Raw genomic sequence first — 17,188 nt, 5'->3', positions numbered from 1 at the left:
CCTCGATTTCCATTTTGAATATGCTGAGATAAGGATTGAGGTCAGAGATGCAGGCCATGCAGGTATTTGGCAAAATTGAGTGGTCTACCTTTTGGTAAATATAGTATAACATAAAGTGTAGTGTCTTCCCTCCCAGAATTTCTCATTTAGAAATGAGAATTCAGTTTATCATCCAAGAGACTTCAGTTGTCCTCCTAGTAGGATACATGCTGAGTAAGCAGGTTAGTAGGCGGTTGGTACTGAATGTTGCATAGAGACACTGTAGAGATGCAATCCAATCTTATCTCCTCACTAGGCATTGTTGACAGAACCAACCTCCATTTGGAGTGAAGCTCATAAAACCAGGGCAGTTCTGACGATGAAGCTGGGTAATCAGAAGATTTACAGATGAGTAAAAAACAAGTTTCCTCTGGTGGCATATTAAAGAGATAACTGATAAAAACTGTTGGCAACAGGGAGCGGCAAGATAACTACCCTTCTCTTAGAGTCTTCCTGGCTCGTGATGAGCTCACTGACCAGGGACACCTGTTTAGGAATTTTGTAGCTGATGTTTTTGTAGCAATTGGCTGAACACAAACACTTTATAGAATTATGAGACTGTATCTCACCTTTTTTATGAAAATTCAAAAATGGAAAGAGCTAATAGTTTTGGGGGTGAGCCAGGATGAGAATCCTTCGCTGCCTTTGTTACAGTCCTTTATACAATGCTTTTCTCAACACTTTCTGTTTTGGTATCTTACTGAACACATTTTTAGTGTATATTCCAATCCCTCCAAAAACGTCTACCTTTTGAATCTGGGAGTTCATGTTGGAGTTAAGTGCAGAAAGGAAGAACTCCCAGGCTTGGGAAGCAATTTGAGGACATAGCTAAGAACAATTTTGTTATTGGTAGGCAGATTTGGTTCTGAATCTTACCTCTTTCACTCATAAGTTGACCCTGGAGAGTCACTTCATTCTGAGCCTCAATGTCCTCATCAGTGAGCTGAGAAATAAGGATAGTACATACCTTACAGGGTCACTGTAGGGAGCTGTTTTTAGATTGTAGCTTCTTTATTTGATACCTATGGATGTTATCCTCTATGTCAGGAGATATACTTTTTTTTTCTCTTAGGGCAATAACAAAATTTCTTTTTAAAATATATGTGCTTAAAAATTGAGTTAACCTAAATGAAAATATTAAGTGAATGTGATCAAAATCTTAAAGGTAATAGAAGGTAATGATTAAAGTTAATGAAAAATGGGCTCAAGATCATTGCTAAAATCCTTCCAAATTGTGAGATTTTACAGTTCTCTAAGGCAGACTCTTGATGCCCATGGCATGTATCTAGCCACATGGAAATCCATATTAATACTGCCATTATATGAAATACAAGCAATTAACTTGAGATAGGGTACCTCCACTCTTAGATCTGGATCTTATCCATTCTTAAACATCTGAGCTCGGTAAACATGTTTGACACCTAGCACTGGCCTACTCACGCTCAAGCTGTTTGTTACTAACATTTTAAGTGCCCGTCTATGGCCTATAGACCTTGCTGCTTCTCTAACAGCATCAAAGATGAGTTATTCCTAGGACAATATTTTTACAACTAATTTTAACCAATGGCTAATACTCAGTTTTTGTTTCAAGCCTAGAATTTCATTTTTACTGATTTATAATTCATTTAATTTTTTTCTCACAAAGGTTGATAATGCATATTTCAATAAAATGCCCAGTTTTGAAGAGAAGGGCTTTAAAATGTCCCATTAAAAATAAATAAATAAATAAATAAATAAATAAATAAATAAATAAATAAATAAATAAATAAAATGTCCCATTATAGATTCTGAAGATTTATACTATGATGACAGCGAGAGAACCTGCAAAGCAGCAGAAAATTGATTTTTCAAATGATTTTGATACTTCTCAGACCATTCAACTCTTTCCTACTCAAGAGTCCTACAAGTTAATTATTTTGTACAAGGCCCTGCATGGAGATTAGGTACTTTGTCAATGTTTGCTGAAGGAATGATCTGAAGATTTAACCTCCTCTAAAATGGAAAAAAATTCGATTACAGCTTAATCTAAGACAAACTCATTTTCAGGGCTATCACTTAAAATAACATAATTTTGAGAACCAGTTCATTTACTCATATAATTAACAGCTCCCCTTGTTTTATGCTGGGTCGCCGATGAGGGCGCATGAGAGACTGAGCTCTTCCACGATGAGTACAAAGACACACACAGAGAATTATGCTCAGGAACTATATCTGGGCTACACATGTGTTTATCTTGGCCCCACAAGATGTTTTAAAGGTTTTTAAATTTATAAGTTTTTAAATCTCTTGCCAACATTTAAATTTTGGGAGATTACACATTTTAAAAATCCAAGTTTCTGTCTTTAAAATCAGAAGATCTGGCAATAGTAGGTCCATATTCTAACTGGGCAGCAATCAACTTGCATGAAGCATTGATCCCCTTTGAGGGCAGAACCCACATTCTCCCTTGCACACAGTGACTTACCACTAGTCCCTGTGGATTATACCCAACCAACCTGTTCCCCTGACTTTGATCACCTGCTTGGCCCACACCAATGTGTGAGTTTGAAACTCCTGGTCTAAGAGGACTGTATAATACTAATAAGTTTGACTTAAAATGTCCATACTTACTCTGTCAAGTTTAAAGAATACAGCTCCTCCATGTATAACATTAAGAACATCTGTCCAATACCTGGCTTGCTACAGAGATAGGGTTCTGTTGAGCACCTCTGAACCTATTGCTTACTCAGCAGGGCTCACTAACCCTTGGCTTTTATACAAACCAATCAGTAATTTTATCTTCCACGTCTCTTAATCCACTTCTCTCCTCCCTTCTTCAGTCTCTTCTGGAGGTATTCCTGCCTCCTGGTGGCATTCTTATTTTTTTTAATTTTTATGTCTTTTTTTTTTTTTCTTTTCTTTTTCTTTTTTTAAGGAGGGAACAATGTGACAATAAACTAGGAAGAAAATGCTGGGAAGATACACTTAGATTTTTATTTTCGGGATCCCTGGGTGGCGCAGCGGTTTGGCGCCTGCCTTTGGCCCAGGGCGCGATCCTGGAGACCCGGGATCGGATCCCACGTCGGGCTCCCGGTGCATGGAGCCTGCTTCTCCCTCTGCCTGTGTCTCTGCCTCTCTCTCTCTCTCTCTCTCTCTCTGTGACTATCATAAATAAATAAAAATTAAAAAAAAAAAAGAAAGAAAAAAGATTTTTATTTTCATCTGTGTCTCCAAGTTAGGGTTCAGAGCTGTTGTCCTCACTCAGTTCATGCTTGTGAATTGGTTCATTGTGGTGGGAATTGAAGGCATCTAGACCAGGTTTAGGATGAGCAAAGTGACACTCTGGTGGAGCTGGAGTAAGTAAGCAATTGTTTTCAAGCCCCTCAGAAGCCAGCCACCTGAAGCTAGACTTCAGCTCTATAGAGAATTCTCTTCTACCCATCAGGGCAGACTTAAAAAGCTTCACTGACTTCACAGAAGAAGCTCTGTGAAACATTGTCAGATTAGATTCCTGCTATTTTTCAAGGAGTTCTTTGAGATGGAGCATCTACTGAGATTGATGTAGTCACTGGGGAAGGTGGGGAGGACTCCTCTCATTTCCTGAGAACCCAAATGTAATGCATTTGGCTGCCACCCAGTAGAACAATATGATTTAAGAGTTAGGTCTTAGCACAAAACCTATTTGGGGGTATTGTGCTATAGACAAAGCAACCAGCATAGGTTCTGATGTAAGAACCCAGGCTCCAGATAGCATTTTTCATGAATAACCACTGTTAGAACCCTGTGTTAGGGTTCTCCAGAGAAACAGAACCAATAGGAGGGGGAGCTCTGTGAAAGTGAAGGAGAAGGAGATTTATTTTAAAGAATTGGCTCATGTGATGATGCAGAACGAATCCAAAATCTGTAGGGTAGCCCAGCAGTCTGGAAGCCCAGGAAGAGTTGTAAGTTTGTCTGCTGACAATTCTTTCTTGTGTGGGGAGGTCAGTCTTTATTCTATTAGGGCCTTCAACTAATTGTACCCATGAGTCCACTGACTTAAATGTTGATCTCATCCCAAAAATCCCTTCACAGAAACCTCCAGAATAATGGCTGACCAAATATCTGGGTATACCTTGGCCAGCCAAATTGACACATAAAATTCACCATCACACACTCTTAGAGAAAGGATAGAAAACAGTGGCAAAACCTACTACTGAAGTTAAATTTTTATTAACACTCACATTTAGATTGGAGGATGCCAGATTATCACTCTTCAAACTTTATACTGTGTTCTACTAGACCGTTTCTCTTAAAAAGTTAATGTTCATGTTAATAGCTGCCTGGAAAGGAGTGCAGGCAGCTGAGTTAAGTCTTTTTCCATGTAGGTTGGATTGTATATCTTGTGGTATGATTTACATGTGCAAATTTCTGTGTTCACATATTAAGTTTCTAGTATTCTTGACACCACAGGATCCAGAAATAAGTTACTTAGAGAGTTGTTTTTAATTTTAATTTTGATGGTTGACATGCTGACCCATAATGTTCAAATTCCTAAACTGGATTCTTTAGGGACTTGCTAGCTTCAGGTCAAAGTTTGTGTTTGCCTTTGTTTGTTTGTTTGTTTAAAAGCTGAACTCAGACATGAGCCTTCTTTCATTTTGAAAAGGAGGCAAGCCTCTTTTGAAATTTTTAATTTTTAAAATCATTTCATTCTTGACCCTCATGGAAAAGAAATAAGCAGTGAAGACTGTTTTCCTTTGGGTTTAAGGACAGTTGTGATGCAGTTGTCATTGCAGAACAGTCCTAAAGCCAAATGGACCTTTGCTCTGCTATTTGGCCGTGTGATCCTAGAAAGTTCACCTGATCTTCTTGGTCCACAGTTTGCTCAGCTATGAAAGGAGCAGTTTGAACTGTACTCTAGAGATGTAGCCTTCAAGGTCCATTTCCCTCAGCCTCCTTAGAAAGTTTGTTTTTAACTGGTGCCATTTGCCGTTATAGGCAACTTTTCCTACTGCCCAAATTTGTAAATTCTAGATTTTATGAGAGAATTTACCCTCATCTTTTTGAGAGCTACCTAGTGGGGAAAAGATGGTATTATGTAGCAAGGCCTACAGAGGTTAAATTATTCATTCATTAAATTATTTACTTATTTTTAAGATTTTATTTATTTATTTATTTATTTGAGAGAAGGAGAGAAAGCACAAGCAGGAGGGTGTGGGAGAGAGAGAAGTAGACTCCCTGCTGAGCAGAGAGCTGGACGTGGTGCTCGATCCCAGGACCCTGGCATCATGTCCTGAGCCAAAGTGAGACCCTGAACCGACTGAGCCACCCAGGTACCTCTCATTCATTAAAAAAAAAAAAAATGGGGGAATGGTTTATGGAAGAAGCATTTCAGCTGAGTACTGAAGTTAAAAAACGGATTTGGACCTACAGGAATAGGAAGAGCTTTCCAGGAGAGAAAGGTCCATATGAAGAAAATCCTGTAGGTAGAAATGGCCACGAGCATTGAAGAGTACATTGTTTTGGAACAAATGATGGAAGGGGCATCTGAGAAGTTGGTTAATTTCAGAAACCAGAGACCCTCAAATGCTGAACTGAGGATTTATACTTTATTCAAGAGACTTTAGGCAGTGTAAGTGAAGCCAAGGACAAGTCTTCCTGTGCTTCTTTATCTTTACTGTCTTATACACAGTAGACATTCAATAAATAATGTTTGGTTGAATGAGAGAATTAAAGATTTTTGAGAAAGGGATTGAAATGAAGATCCCCTTTAAGGGGATTTTTCCCTGTCAACCACGTAACAGCTAGAAGACCTAGTCTGATTCCATTTAAGTAGAGAAGGAGCAAGTAGGGCATGAACGTGGCTATGGGCAATCCACTATTTTGGGTGTTAAAAGAGGGAGAAGCCAAACATGGCTGAGGTTGATTCTAAGTAACTGTGAGAATGTTGATACCAGGTTCTAAGTCCTATTTGTACTATCTGTGCTCTCTCATCTTTCTTCTTAGTTACGTTTGAATTTAGGGACCTGATTGGATTCAGTGTCTTGCTTGAACAGGTCCCCATTAAATATCTACCGAAGGAATTAGTGCATGATAGCAAATTTGATTTTGTCTTTCATTTTTGAGTATTGGTAGTGATGATGGTAACAGAACTATTGAGCTACTTTACCTCTTGACAGAAATTCAAGTACCTTTATGCCCATTTATAATTGTCTTCTTAGTGTTATTTCATTGTCAGAAGCTCTGATAGGAAATATAAGTTGATGTTGACTTAGTTATCTCAGTTATTAGATTTAATCATTAATATAGTATTAATGTATATGAATAATTATAATATTAATAATTGATTATATGCAGGGTAAATTTGAAAGCATGAAATTTCCAAATACCTATGTATATCATTTTCAACTTGTCTGGATCCTATTCAAGGCAGTTCATGTGCAAGACACTGTACTAGATACTGTCTGATAGACAAAAGATGAATAAAACAGTCTATACTTTCAGGAGATTATAGGACGCTAGAGTTAAGCTAAGCAGACTTGATAAAGTGCCATGAAAAATCCAAAGTCTCCTTTAGAAGAAAAAGTGATAATGAATGGAGACCTCTGAGCACTCAGTCTTGGTAGAGAAATGGTAGTTCGGGTCCGGAGAGTGGAATTCCTGCAGGTAGATCTATGGAAGAATGCTTCAGATGGCAAAGAGGAAGCATCATAAAGCATTGAGCATGCAGAAGTGGAAGGTAGAGCTGGAATGTTGGAGAAGAGATGTACTGTGTGTGGCTCAAAATTCTTGGACAGCTAGACAGTTTTTTTCTGCATAAACAGTAGGTTTTAAAGAAAGGCTGTGGTCATTCTGGGATTTGGGCAAATTAATTAGTTGGCAAAGGAGGAATAAGTTGAGGTGGAGAGGTAAGTTGCTTGTCAAATTGGAGCATCATAATAATCCAGGAGAAAGGGAATGGCACTGCAAGGAAGGATTGCAGGGGAGTAAAGGCTGTCTCGGTTGTTGGTGGGTTACACAGAATGTATGTAGCTCCTAGACACGGAGTATATAAAATCTGCCAACTAGATTTCATTGGAGATTTGGGTGGGGAGAAATATTTTAAATTTTTAAAATTTTAAATCAAGCATCTCAGAGGATACAAATCTGTTAATTAAAATGTGAAAAGCAAAGGAAGATTTTTTCCCCCCAAAGCAGGCTCTATGCCCAGTGTAGGACTTAAACTCACAACCCTGAGATCAAGAGTAACATGCTCTACCAACTAGGCCAGCCAGGCACCCCAGCAAAAGGTTTTTAAGAGGAAGAAGAATTCAGTATGAACATTGCTGATTTTGACTTTGAGTTCATGCAGATCCCTCCGGGGAGGTGTTTGACAAGTTGAGATTAGCCTATAGCATCATTTTATTTTCCTCCCTCAAATTCCACCCTCCACCCCCTACCAACTATATTATATGCATGGCAGTTCGGGAGAGAGGGCCAAGTTGAAATGTACAGTTTTAATGTTGTGCTAATACATAGTTTAGTTTTGTTTAAAATGATGTTTCTAGACATAATAGTTTAACCACATGTGGGCAACTTCTATTTTAAGGCAATGCACATGAAAGAATTATATAAAGTGTTTAACCCTGTGTACACTTTTTTATAATAAGAATTATGTTCTCATGTGTTTTTTTTTATGAAAAATGAAACATTGTGACTTAGCCAGGTGCTTTTGCACTTATGACCCTTGCTCTTTTGTTCTTTCCATGTCACAAGGGCAAATAATGTGACAAGCCTGGTCTTTGACAATGGAGTTTAATTTTATTGCAGGTCCTGTTCTTTCCCCAAGAAGGTGTGTTTTGTGTTTTTGCCCTGAAAGTGCTATATGGCAAATCTTAGCCTTTCAAGTTATTTTCCCTTATCTCAAACTTTCATCTCCTGGCCTTTTAAAAATTATTACCTGCAGGCAGGTGAAATGTTACAGATACAGTCTTTATGGATATTAGTGCCGGAAGGACTTCAGTAGAGCTCAAAATTCAACAAAGATTTTATAGAATGCTTTATATTTCAGAAGGCCAACTGAGTTACATTATTTGACTTCTGTAAAAGTTACATATGTCTATACTTCAGTAAAATAATTTCTTAGGCTTCTGTAAATGTTATTTTACTTAGATTATTCAAATGATCCTGTCAACAACTGTAGTGGGCTAGGTACCATCTCCTCCTCCCCTCTCCATCCCTCTCCATTTTGCTCAAGAGGAAGTGGGCTCAGAGAGGTTGTGTCCAGACTCCGGAAGCCAGATTTGTAATCTGGGTTACCTGATTTCAAATCTTTTTTTTTTTTTTTTTTTTTTTTTTAATGACAAAGTATTTTGACCTGTGGTAAAATTGAAATGCCTTATCTTCCTTCTTAAAATTTCACTTGAGGTTGTTGCATGACCTAAAGTTTCTAAGTTAGCAGATTATAAACTTCACATAGTCGGGTTAGTTTGTTTCTCAGGCCTAAAACCATGTTCCTGCAGTAATATGTCCTGTAATTCTGTGTGTGCATGTATGTGTGCGTAGGTAGGTAGATAGATACCTATTTCTAAAGGACTATGGATGAACACCCTTACAGCAGAAAGCACACCTGCATTTGGGTCTGTCTTTTCCTCATGTAACCTGTACTCAGGGAGACCTGGCACTCTGCTTAGAATATTGAATTTCATCAGTCTATCTTTTGTGGATTTTAGGGAGAGCTGATCCTATGATTTTCTTTTCTTCCTCCTTTCCTTTTTTTTTTTTTTTTTTTAATCTAGCCTCCAAGAGAAATGAGCTAGTAGACTATGCCAGCTTTAAGAAATAGACCCTGTAGGAGCAGAGAACGAAGCTTTCCTTGAGCTTCCTTTATATATGTTTATTGTGCAAAAATATTAAAGTGTTTTCAAAGAAGAATGCCAAGATTTAAAACCCATCTGCCTATAATCTCTTTTTGGGGACTCCACTGCCTCATATGATGATGCACACGCACAGCTTTATTAACTTTTTAATACCATGTCAGTAATTCTTTTTGAAGACACAGCCATAAGTATTCCACATCTTACATTTCATGTTTCTTTTACAGAACAGGGAGATTTGGACAGGCTTCTTCCCTCTCCAATGCATATGTGCCTGAGAGATTGAACCAGTTCATCTGCAAGGTCATCTGCTAACTCTGAGGTTCTTAATGCTTCTCTTTGATGTCTGGGTCTTACCACTCAGAGTTGTCGGCTATCGACAGAGGAAGAAAGCTCACGAATTTCCAATCTCTAGTTCCAGGAAGTCTCCATCTCTTAGGTTTCTGGCATTTCTTCATTCAGCAGACATTTATTGACTAACGTCTTACTCTTCACAGCTGACTCTGGCCCACAGACCCTGGGGATACAGGAAAGGACCTCTCTCTTTGTGTCTTCTTAGCAAGGGAGAAAAGTGTATAGATAAATAACTGTGAAGCATGTTAAGCCCTTAGTAGAGGTCAAGTGGCAGGATGGACATGGGCTGCGGGGCAATACAGAGGGAGCCCGTGGGTCCTGCGAGGCTCCTGTCCACCTGCTTGTATTCTTTTCTTTTTCCATGTACCTTTCTTTCTTCTTCATGCACCCCTGCCACAACCTGGTGATGAGAAGGGCAAGGATAAATGTTTCAGGTGGTTGTGGAATCACTTCCAATCCCCCTAGATGTCACCTGTGCAGTTTTCCAAGCTTGTGTGAGAAAGCGGAGTAAATGAATCATACCGCCACTTTGAATCGACACATGAGACCTGAGATCACAACAGGGTCTTCTCTCAGTGATCTTTGTGGGGAAAATGGTGAAAAAGAGCTGGTTTGTAGGAGACTTTAATAGAGAAACTTTACTGCTCTGAAAGCCTTGCCTTCCAAGGGTGTTTGACACTGGCCCTGTGTCTGAGTTACCGAAGCCTGAAGGTTTAATCCTTAATACTGATAAGAACAAAAAGAATGTGACTTATCTCTCCAATCTCTGCAGAGATGGGAAGAAAAACCATTTCTCGCACCGTGATTACATGTTACTTGACAGCTTTTCAGTTTGCCCATTAATTTAGGTATTTGAATAAGTAAACTCTGTGCAGCGGCGGGGAGGGAGCAAGTATCATTTACTTTTATAAATGTGATAGTTCCTTTTTTGAAGTGATTCTACTCTTACCCCTTTCCTCTGCCATTCATAGAGTTTAAATATTTGCCAGTGCAGATGTTTGATTTTTATCTTAGCTCTCTCTTTGTTTAACTTTATTCTCATGGGCGGTTAAGTGGAAGATAAGAGAGTTCTTGTTTGATTCTTTTCAACTGGTGTTGCTCAAATATTTGGAAAGCAGACACTTCCCAGAAAGAGGGAGCCCGAACCTGGTTGGATGGAGGTGAAGTGATCTCTTCCTATCATGGTAGACCAGACACTGTTAAGCTGTTCCCTAGGACCATGGGCTCTGCTAGACTTGAGCATTTCTCCATGTCCAGACCTCTTTTGAAAGGCTCTTTCCTGCAGCTTCCAGTCAAGGGATTTTGCCTTTTGAATCAAGCTTCCCAGAAAGATGTGTGCTCTCCCTAAAATGGAACTTGATAGTTCAACAGCCCTCGCAGCAAGGGCCAGACTGTGTTGGAAACTTCATCTGAGTCTCCCTGCATTTGTTTCACACTAACTTCTGATCTAATACGGAATTCTGCTTTCAGAATAGTGGGATTTTTTTTTTTTCTAACCTTTTGCACCTGCCTTGGCATTTTAGCAGTGATTAAAAACAAGCAAACAAATAAAAAATATTCCCCATCCCATTAGCTGTCATCGTAGTGTCTTTGTTAACGGACTCCACTAGCAGTTTAAGCCTGGCTCTTCTGAGAGATCCTCAGGGATTTGCTTTTAGAATTATTGCCTTAAAAATGTGTCCATGAACAATACCACATTTCACCACCACTCTGGGAATCCACACTGTGGGTGTGGTTTTTGTGTGCTAAGTGATAAATTGGGCAGGCTTCTTTGGAAATGTTGAGGAAAACCCAGGGTTCTGAGTGATTTGCCTGGCAAATCACCTTCCATAGAAAATTTAAACAAAGACCAAAAAAGAGATTCAGGAAGTAAACCCCAACTGGTGTATGTGTCTCTCTCCTTTATGTCTTTTTCTTTCTAAACTGGGACTCCACTGAAAAGTTGATTTACACTGTGAATCGCGGCTGAATGAAATCCAATTGGAACTCACTTGAACACTGTTTTGATGTAAGATTCAAAGCTTCTGCAAATTTATTTTATCTTCTACATTTGCTGATCTCCTGCTTGTAAATCCTGTTGAAGGAGAATAAAAATGACTGCAGCCTGATGGGAATTAAATGTCTGAAGTTCAAAGCAGTTTGCACATCAGAGCAAACGTCAATCAAATGAACATCTTGCAAGCCAGGCAGGGAGTGAATTTCTCCATGGGGAAGAGATCAAAGTGGGAGTCACAGTTCTGTTTTCTCCCTCGGGATGCAGTTTCGATCAGTTGTTCATGAAAGTAAATCCAGAAGGAAGTCCCCCCCCCCCCCCCCAAACTTATGGGCATAGGAAAGATAGAGTTATTTGAAACTGAATTTCAGGCACTGGTTTTATCTTATGAAAATAAGTATAGAAAGCAGTCATAATCCAATATCTCCTGTTTTTAGAGTGAGGGTCTGTAGGAGATTTAGATAGGATCGTTCTCTTATTATAATTCCTTTTTTTAAAGCACACATATAAAGATAAGTTGAATTGCTCATTTTATATGACAGTCTATGATTTTACCAGTGCATGACCTTTTCCTTAAACCTGGAATTACATAAATGTGACTGGCAGGTAATATACTTCTCAATGAAAAATCTTTTAGGTAACCCCTCAGAGTGTAACTGATGTATTGTTATAAAGTATTTTTAGCATGAACTTTACAGTTCTCTCAGGCCCCAAATGGAGGTGAATAGTATGTTTCATTTAGAAAGAGGCACACATGCATAAAATGCATTCCCATCTTAGGCAAAGCAGCCATTTCCCTGGGGCTTGGAGGTGGTCAGTGTAACGAGGACAACCTAGCAGGTTTTACTGAGGTGTCTGGAGTCCAGTAGGAATCTGGAGTCCAGAAGAGAAGCAGACATTAGTGAGTGTGGGTGAGTGGAGGGTGGAGTAATAATCAGGGTTTTTTTGCTCTTGTAATTACATCTTCTAGCTGGCTCACCAGCTTGGGACACACTTTTCTTTATTTCTAAGCCCCCTGTTGACACCTGCTTCCTTACCTGACTGGCAGAAGCAGAGGGAGGGTTATTTCTAGGCATTTCATGTTAATTCAGCTGGGGGGGGGGGCATGCTCCCCATGGCTGAGGTTCAGCACACATCAGAGAACTCAAGACCACTGAGATTATTGTGAGACTGTTACCACTTAAAGAATGCCATCTAGCAGGAAGGAGTGGATAACAGGTCTCTGAATGTGGGGGCTTGATAGGAGTAAATTAACTTAAAGCCACTAGCGTTCACTGCATGCATATTACTTATATCAGATTTCGGAATGAGGTAACAATCTGTTCATTCACTAATATACTTTTAGAATCCACATGTTCTTGAACTAACAAAACAGGGATCAGATTGCCCTCTGGCTAAGGTTCTCCTGTAAGGTGGTTATTTAATGCTAAAGCATCAGGATTGTTCTATGGATTCCTTCAGAAGAACTTCTTTAGATATTTTACATTTTATTTTTGAATCAAGTTTGGTCTCTGGAAGCCTTTGTATTTGCACCACATCAGTTGGGGTTTTCCTGAGTTGAGTTTCAGTATTACACCTTACCTACCTTTACAGTAAAGCTTAAGCTGTTGGGGGCACCTGGTGCCTCAGTGGTTGAGCATCTGACTTTGGCTCAGGGTGTGATCCCAGAGTCCCAGGGTGTGATCCAGTCCCACATTGGGCTCCCCATGGGGAGCCTGGTTGTCCCTCTGTCTGTCTCTCTGCCTCTCTCTCTATGTCTCTTACTGATAAATCTAAAACAATAACAACAAACAAAAAACCCTTAAGCTGTGGCTGTTGTCCATTATGTTATTTTGCATCCTATATTCATTGCCCCCTTGTGAGAATTTTCAAAATTTGGTACAATTTTTTCTTTCTTGATATTGTCTTATTTCTGTTATCTTTGTTGTACCCAAGCCATTTAAATGTTCAAGGCTTTCATCAGAATGCCAGGGTCTTTCAGATAAGAACTTTGGTACCAGGAGGAGGAGAAAACTACTTTGAGCTGGCACCAGGTCAGCTGTGTCTCTGTGCAGAGAATGTATGTGTTCACTCTCCTATCCTTGGTTCCCTGAAGCACCTCAGATTTCAGTGCTGAATGGGAGGGGAACTTGAGGCTTTTCTAGAATGAAATAATAAAAAGTAATTCTCTAATGGCCAATTCCATACTATGCTGGTGATGAGCATTTAAGTTATTAACCATTGATAAAGAACACCTGCCTTTAATATCATCTTCCTGCACATATTTCTATTTGCCCATAGAGCTCTTTCTCTTAAGCTGTGCTTTGTGAAGCCTTATGTTTAGCTACTGTCATATTCTTTTTTAGAATTCTTCTTAAGAGTTTTATTTACTCGCGTGAGAGAGCGAGTGAGAGTGAGCAAGAGCGGGTGAGGGAAGACGCAGAGGGAAAAGCAAACTCCCCCTGAGCAGGGAGGCTGACGTGGGGGCTCGATCCCAAGACCCTGAGATCATGACCTGTGCTGAAAGCAGGCCTTCAAACAACTGAGCCACCCAGGCACTCCAGCTACTGTCATTTTCTGTTAAGTGAAAAGCAAAGATTTTTCCTGTGCTCTATCATCTTTCAGAGTAATCTTTTCCTCTGAGAGAATTCAATTCTATTTCAGCTATTTTAGATAATGTTAATGATAACTTGTTGATTTGAGATACATTACAGTGTATTCATTATGAATGAACTCAAATAGATGATCACATCTTGGTTCTGTTTGCTTCCCAGCTGTGAACCTTGGGCTTCTTGATTTAACATTTCTGTGCCTCAGTTTCCAAGTATTCAAGTGGAGGTAATAGTACTTTTCTCGGGCTTGTGAAAATCAGATGAGTTAATCCATGTAAAGCACTTGGAACATATGATGAGCACTTAGTAGCTGGTAACTCCTTCTAACACATCTAATACTAGTTCTTACTATTTATTTAATGCTTACTGTGTATCTGGCTCTTAAGAGCCATTTTCTGATTTGATTCTTAAAACAATCTTATGAAATAGATAGATATCTATGAAATAGATACTATTATAACCATTTTATGAATGAGAAAAACAGAGGCTTAGAAATCCTAAGTTATGTGCAAGAGTTATATAGCAAAATGCAATTTAAACCCAAACCCCAATCTAGATCGTGTACCTCTCAGGCCTATGTTCCTGACCATGACCTAATCCTGCTCTGCCACAGTGGCAGTGCTTTGTTCATCATAGATGTTCAATGAATATAACTGGATAAAATACTGAGAGCTTTCTAGTGACTTAGCTCTCTGCCCTTCGTCACTAGGTAGTCACCAATAAGGATTTATTGGATACTACACATTGCCAGCAGTGTGCTAGACCTGAGAGAGACCTACAAATCCTCAAGTGACTCACAGCCCTAGTGAGGGAACTAAGGCTTCTCAAAGACGTGAAAGGCTTTTGAAAGAACTGGGAGTTCAAATGCTGTGTGGCAGGGTTTACATAAGATGACTTCTATACCAAAGTCTTTGGAGTCTCATCTCTAACTTGATACATCCTTATTTGGTATATGGAAAGGATGAAAAAAGTAAGATAATTTGCTCATAATAATTTACTTTAAAATTTTGTTGCTATAAATAGAATCTGAAGCCAATCTAGATCTAATAGACATCAATATGATAACATATCATATTGTTAGCATAATCAGGCTTATATTAAGCCTGATTACAAAACTCTTGATTTCAGCTTGGGTCGTGATCTCGGGGTCATGGGATCAAGTCTCAGTGTTGGGTTCCTCACTGGGCATGATGTCTGCTTGAGATTCTCTCTCTCCCTCTCCCCTGGCTCATGTGTGTGCATTCTCTCTCTAAAAGTAAATAAAATCCTAAAAAACATAAGCATGGAATTTAAAAAGCTGGACTTTGTTGAGTGCAGTGGACACTAGAGAACATCATGGCTGGGATCCAACAGTTGATGGACTGATCTGGTTAGATCTATAGGTTTGGGAGATAGAGGGAAGAGAAGGTTGGGTAAATTACTGGTGGCAAATACTACATTGTGAAACCTTTTTATAACTCACAAATGTTTACTGAGCGCTTCTGCTAATGAATTACTTCCAGGTTTTATTGTCTTTAATGTTCTTCAGGATGATCTTTTCAGTACAGAAAGGAAAACAACCTACAAAAATAATTTCCTTGCCAGGGTGCCCAGGAGCAACCTTTCATTTCACAAAGGCCCTGGGAATCTACTTCTCAAGGGTTGAGCTGGTAGCCTGGGTCCTGACGGTGGAGACTCTATGCAGGGAGGCAGGGCTTCTCACCAAACTTCTACTTCTCTTGGGAGAAATTGTCAATAATGCTTCTGAGTTACCCCTTTCTGCAAGCTCTTTGTTATATGTCATTTAAATTAAGCAGGGTGGTGTGTGGCTCATCCATGGACAGGGAGTTTATAATGCAATGGGTTTAAGCCTCTCTTTGTGGTGCCACTTCTCTCAGCTGTGAAGTGAATAGGTCTAAAAGGGGTTTGTGGAGCACCTGGCTGGCTCAGTTGGAAGAGCTTGTTGCTTTTGATCTTGGGGTCATAAATTCAAGCCCTACTTTGGGTATAAAGATAAATAAAAATTTTTAAAAAAATAAAAGGGATTTGTAATCTGTCCGGCAAAGTCGAGATGTTAGTTCCAGGCATACCTACCTACCTAAATAAAGGAGGAACCCACCTGTTCTCTTGATTCAAACTGGAAGACATTCTGTCTTTGAGGCCTATTGTTTTTGAGGCATACTTTGAAGTACCTGTGTTTACACAGAAAGCCACCGTACTGCTTTATTTCTAAAGAAATCTATATGACAGTATTGGTGGGTTCCTCCTTTCTGGAGAGCCTGTCAAAGTCAGATTCCTGGACCTTCCCTCAGACTCAGTAAATCAGACTCTTCCAGGGTAGATCCCAGGAATCTGCATTCCAACATGCATCTCAGGTGATTCTGATATGGCTAGACTTTCAGGAATCACGAACCATTCATCTAAATTACGGTCCTCTTTTGCTTGGACTTCCAGAGCCTACTGGGGAGCCTAGAACAAGGCTAGGCATCGGCACCACGGATATTCATTAAAAAAAAAAAGAGAGAAAGAAAGAGAGAAAGAGAGAAAGAGAGAAAGAAAGAAAGAAAGAAAGAAAGAGAAAGAAAGAAAGAAAGAAAGAAAGAAAGAAAGAAAGAAAGAAAGAAAGAAAGAAAGAAAGAAAGAAAGAAAGAAAGAAAATCAGTGAATAGGAATGCCTGGTTTGACAAGAACGCTGTGTCACATATACATAGTGGTACACAAAACCAACAAGACGTGGTGCCTGCCTTCAAGGAGATCTTGTCTATTCATATAGTGATAAAAATCCACCCATGAAAATACTCAGATGAAGACAAATTAAAAATTATGGCACATACTTTGAGAGAAGTATGAGCCATACTTCACTCCATGAGAAGATGGAGTGATACAGAATGAGAAATCATCCACAATCAGGATGGGACTTCCTGGGAGAATAGTAAGTGAATAGAGAGACCTGAAGGATGACTGGGTAAATAATCAAGAGAAATTTACAGAATTGTACTTGTCCAATATGGTAACCACTATTCAGTGATGATTTACATTTAAGATAAAATTGTACAACATAGAAAATTTGGTATATTATCTGAAATTAAAAACTTAAAAATTTAGTGTCTAAGTTGTATTAGCTACATTTCAAATGCTCAGTAGCCATGTGTAGCTACTATATTGGACATTACAAAAATAATACATTTTTGTCATTTCAGAGAATTTTCTTGGACTGCCCTGATCTGGGCCCAGGGTGGTATAGCAAGTCTGGCACACTGCCTATTTTTGAAAATTAAGTTTTATTGGAACACAGCCATACTCATTCTTTTGTGAGTGCTCGTTGGTTGCACACTACAGTGGCAGAGTTGTAGCAGTTGTGATAGAGACTATATAGCCAGCCCACAAGCCTAAATATTCTATAGTCTTTTATTAAAAAG

At 39.2% G+C, this 17,188-nt stretch overlaps 1 protein-coding gene across 1 annotated transcript in view; it reads left to right on the top strand.

Moving 5' to 3' along the window:
• Positions 1-17,188, top strand: part of CACHD1 (cache domain containing 1) — a 201,842-nt gene that overhangs the window by 107,406 nt on the left and 77,248 nt on the right. The gene's annotated exons all lie outside the window — the stretch shown is intronic.

Source organism: Vulpes lagopus, chromosome 10 (assembly GCF_018345385.1).
Source record: "Vulpes lagopus strain Blue_001 chromosome 10, ASM1834538v1, whole genome shotgun sequence".
Classification (NCBI taxonomy): Eukaryota; Metazoa; Chordata; class Mammalia; order Carnivora; family Canidae; genus Vulpes; species Vulpes lagopus.
Note: the sequence above shows the minus strand (reverse complement) of the source record. Positions and strands in the feature narration are given on the sequence as shown.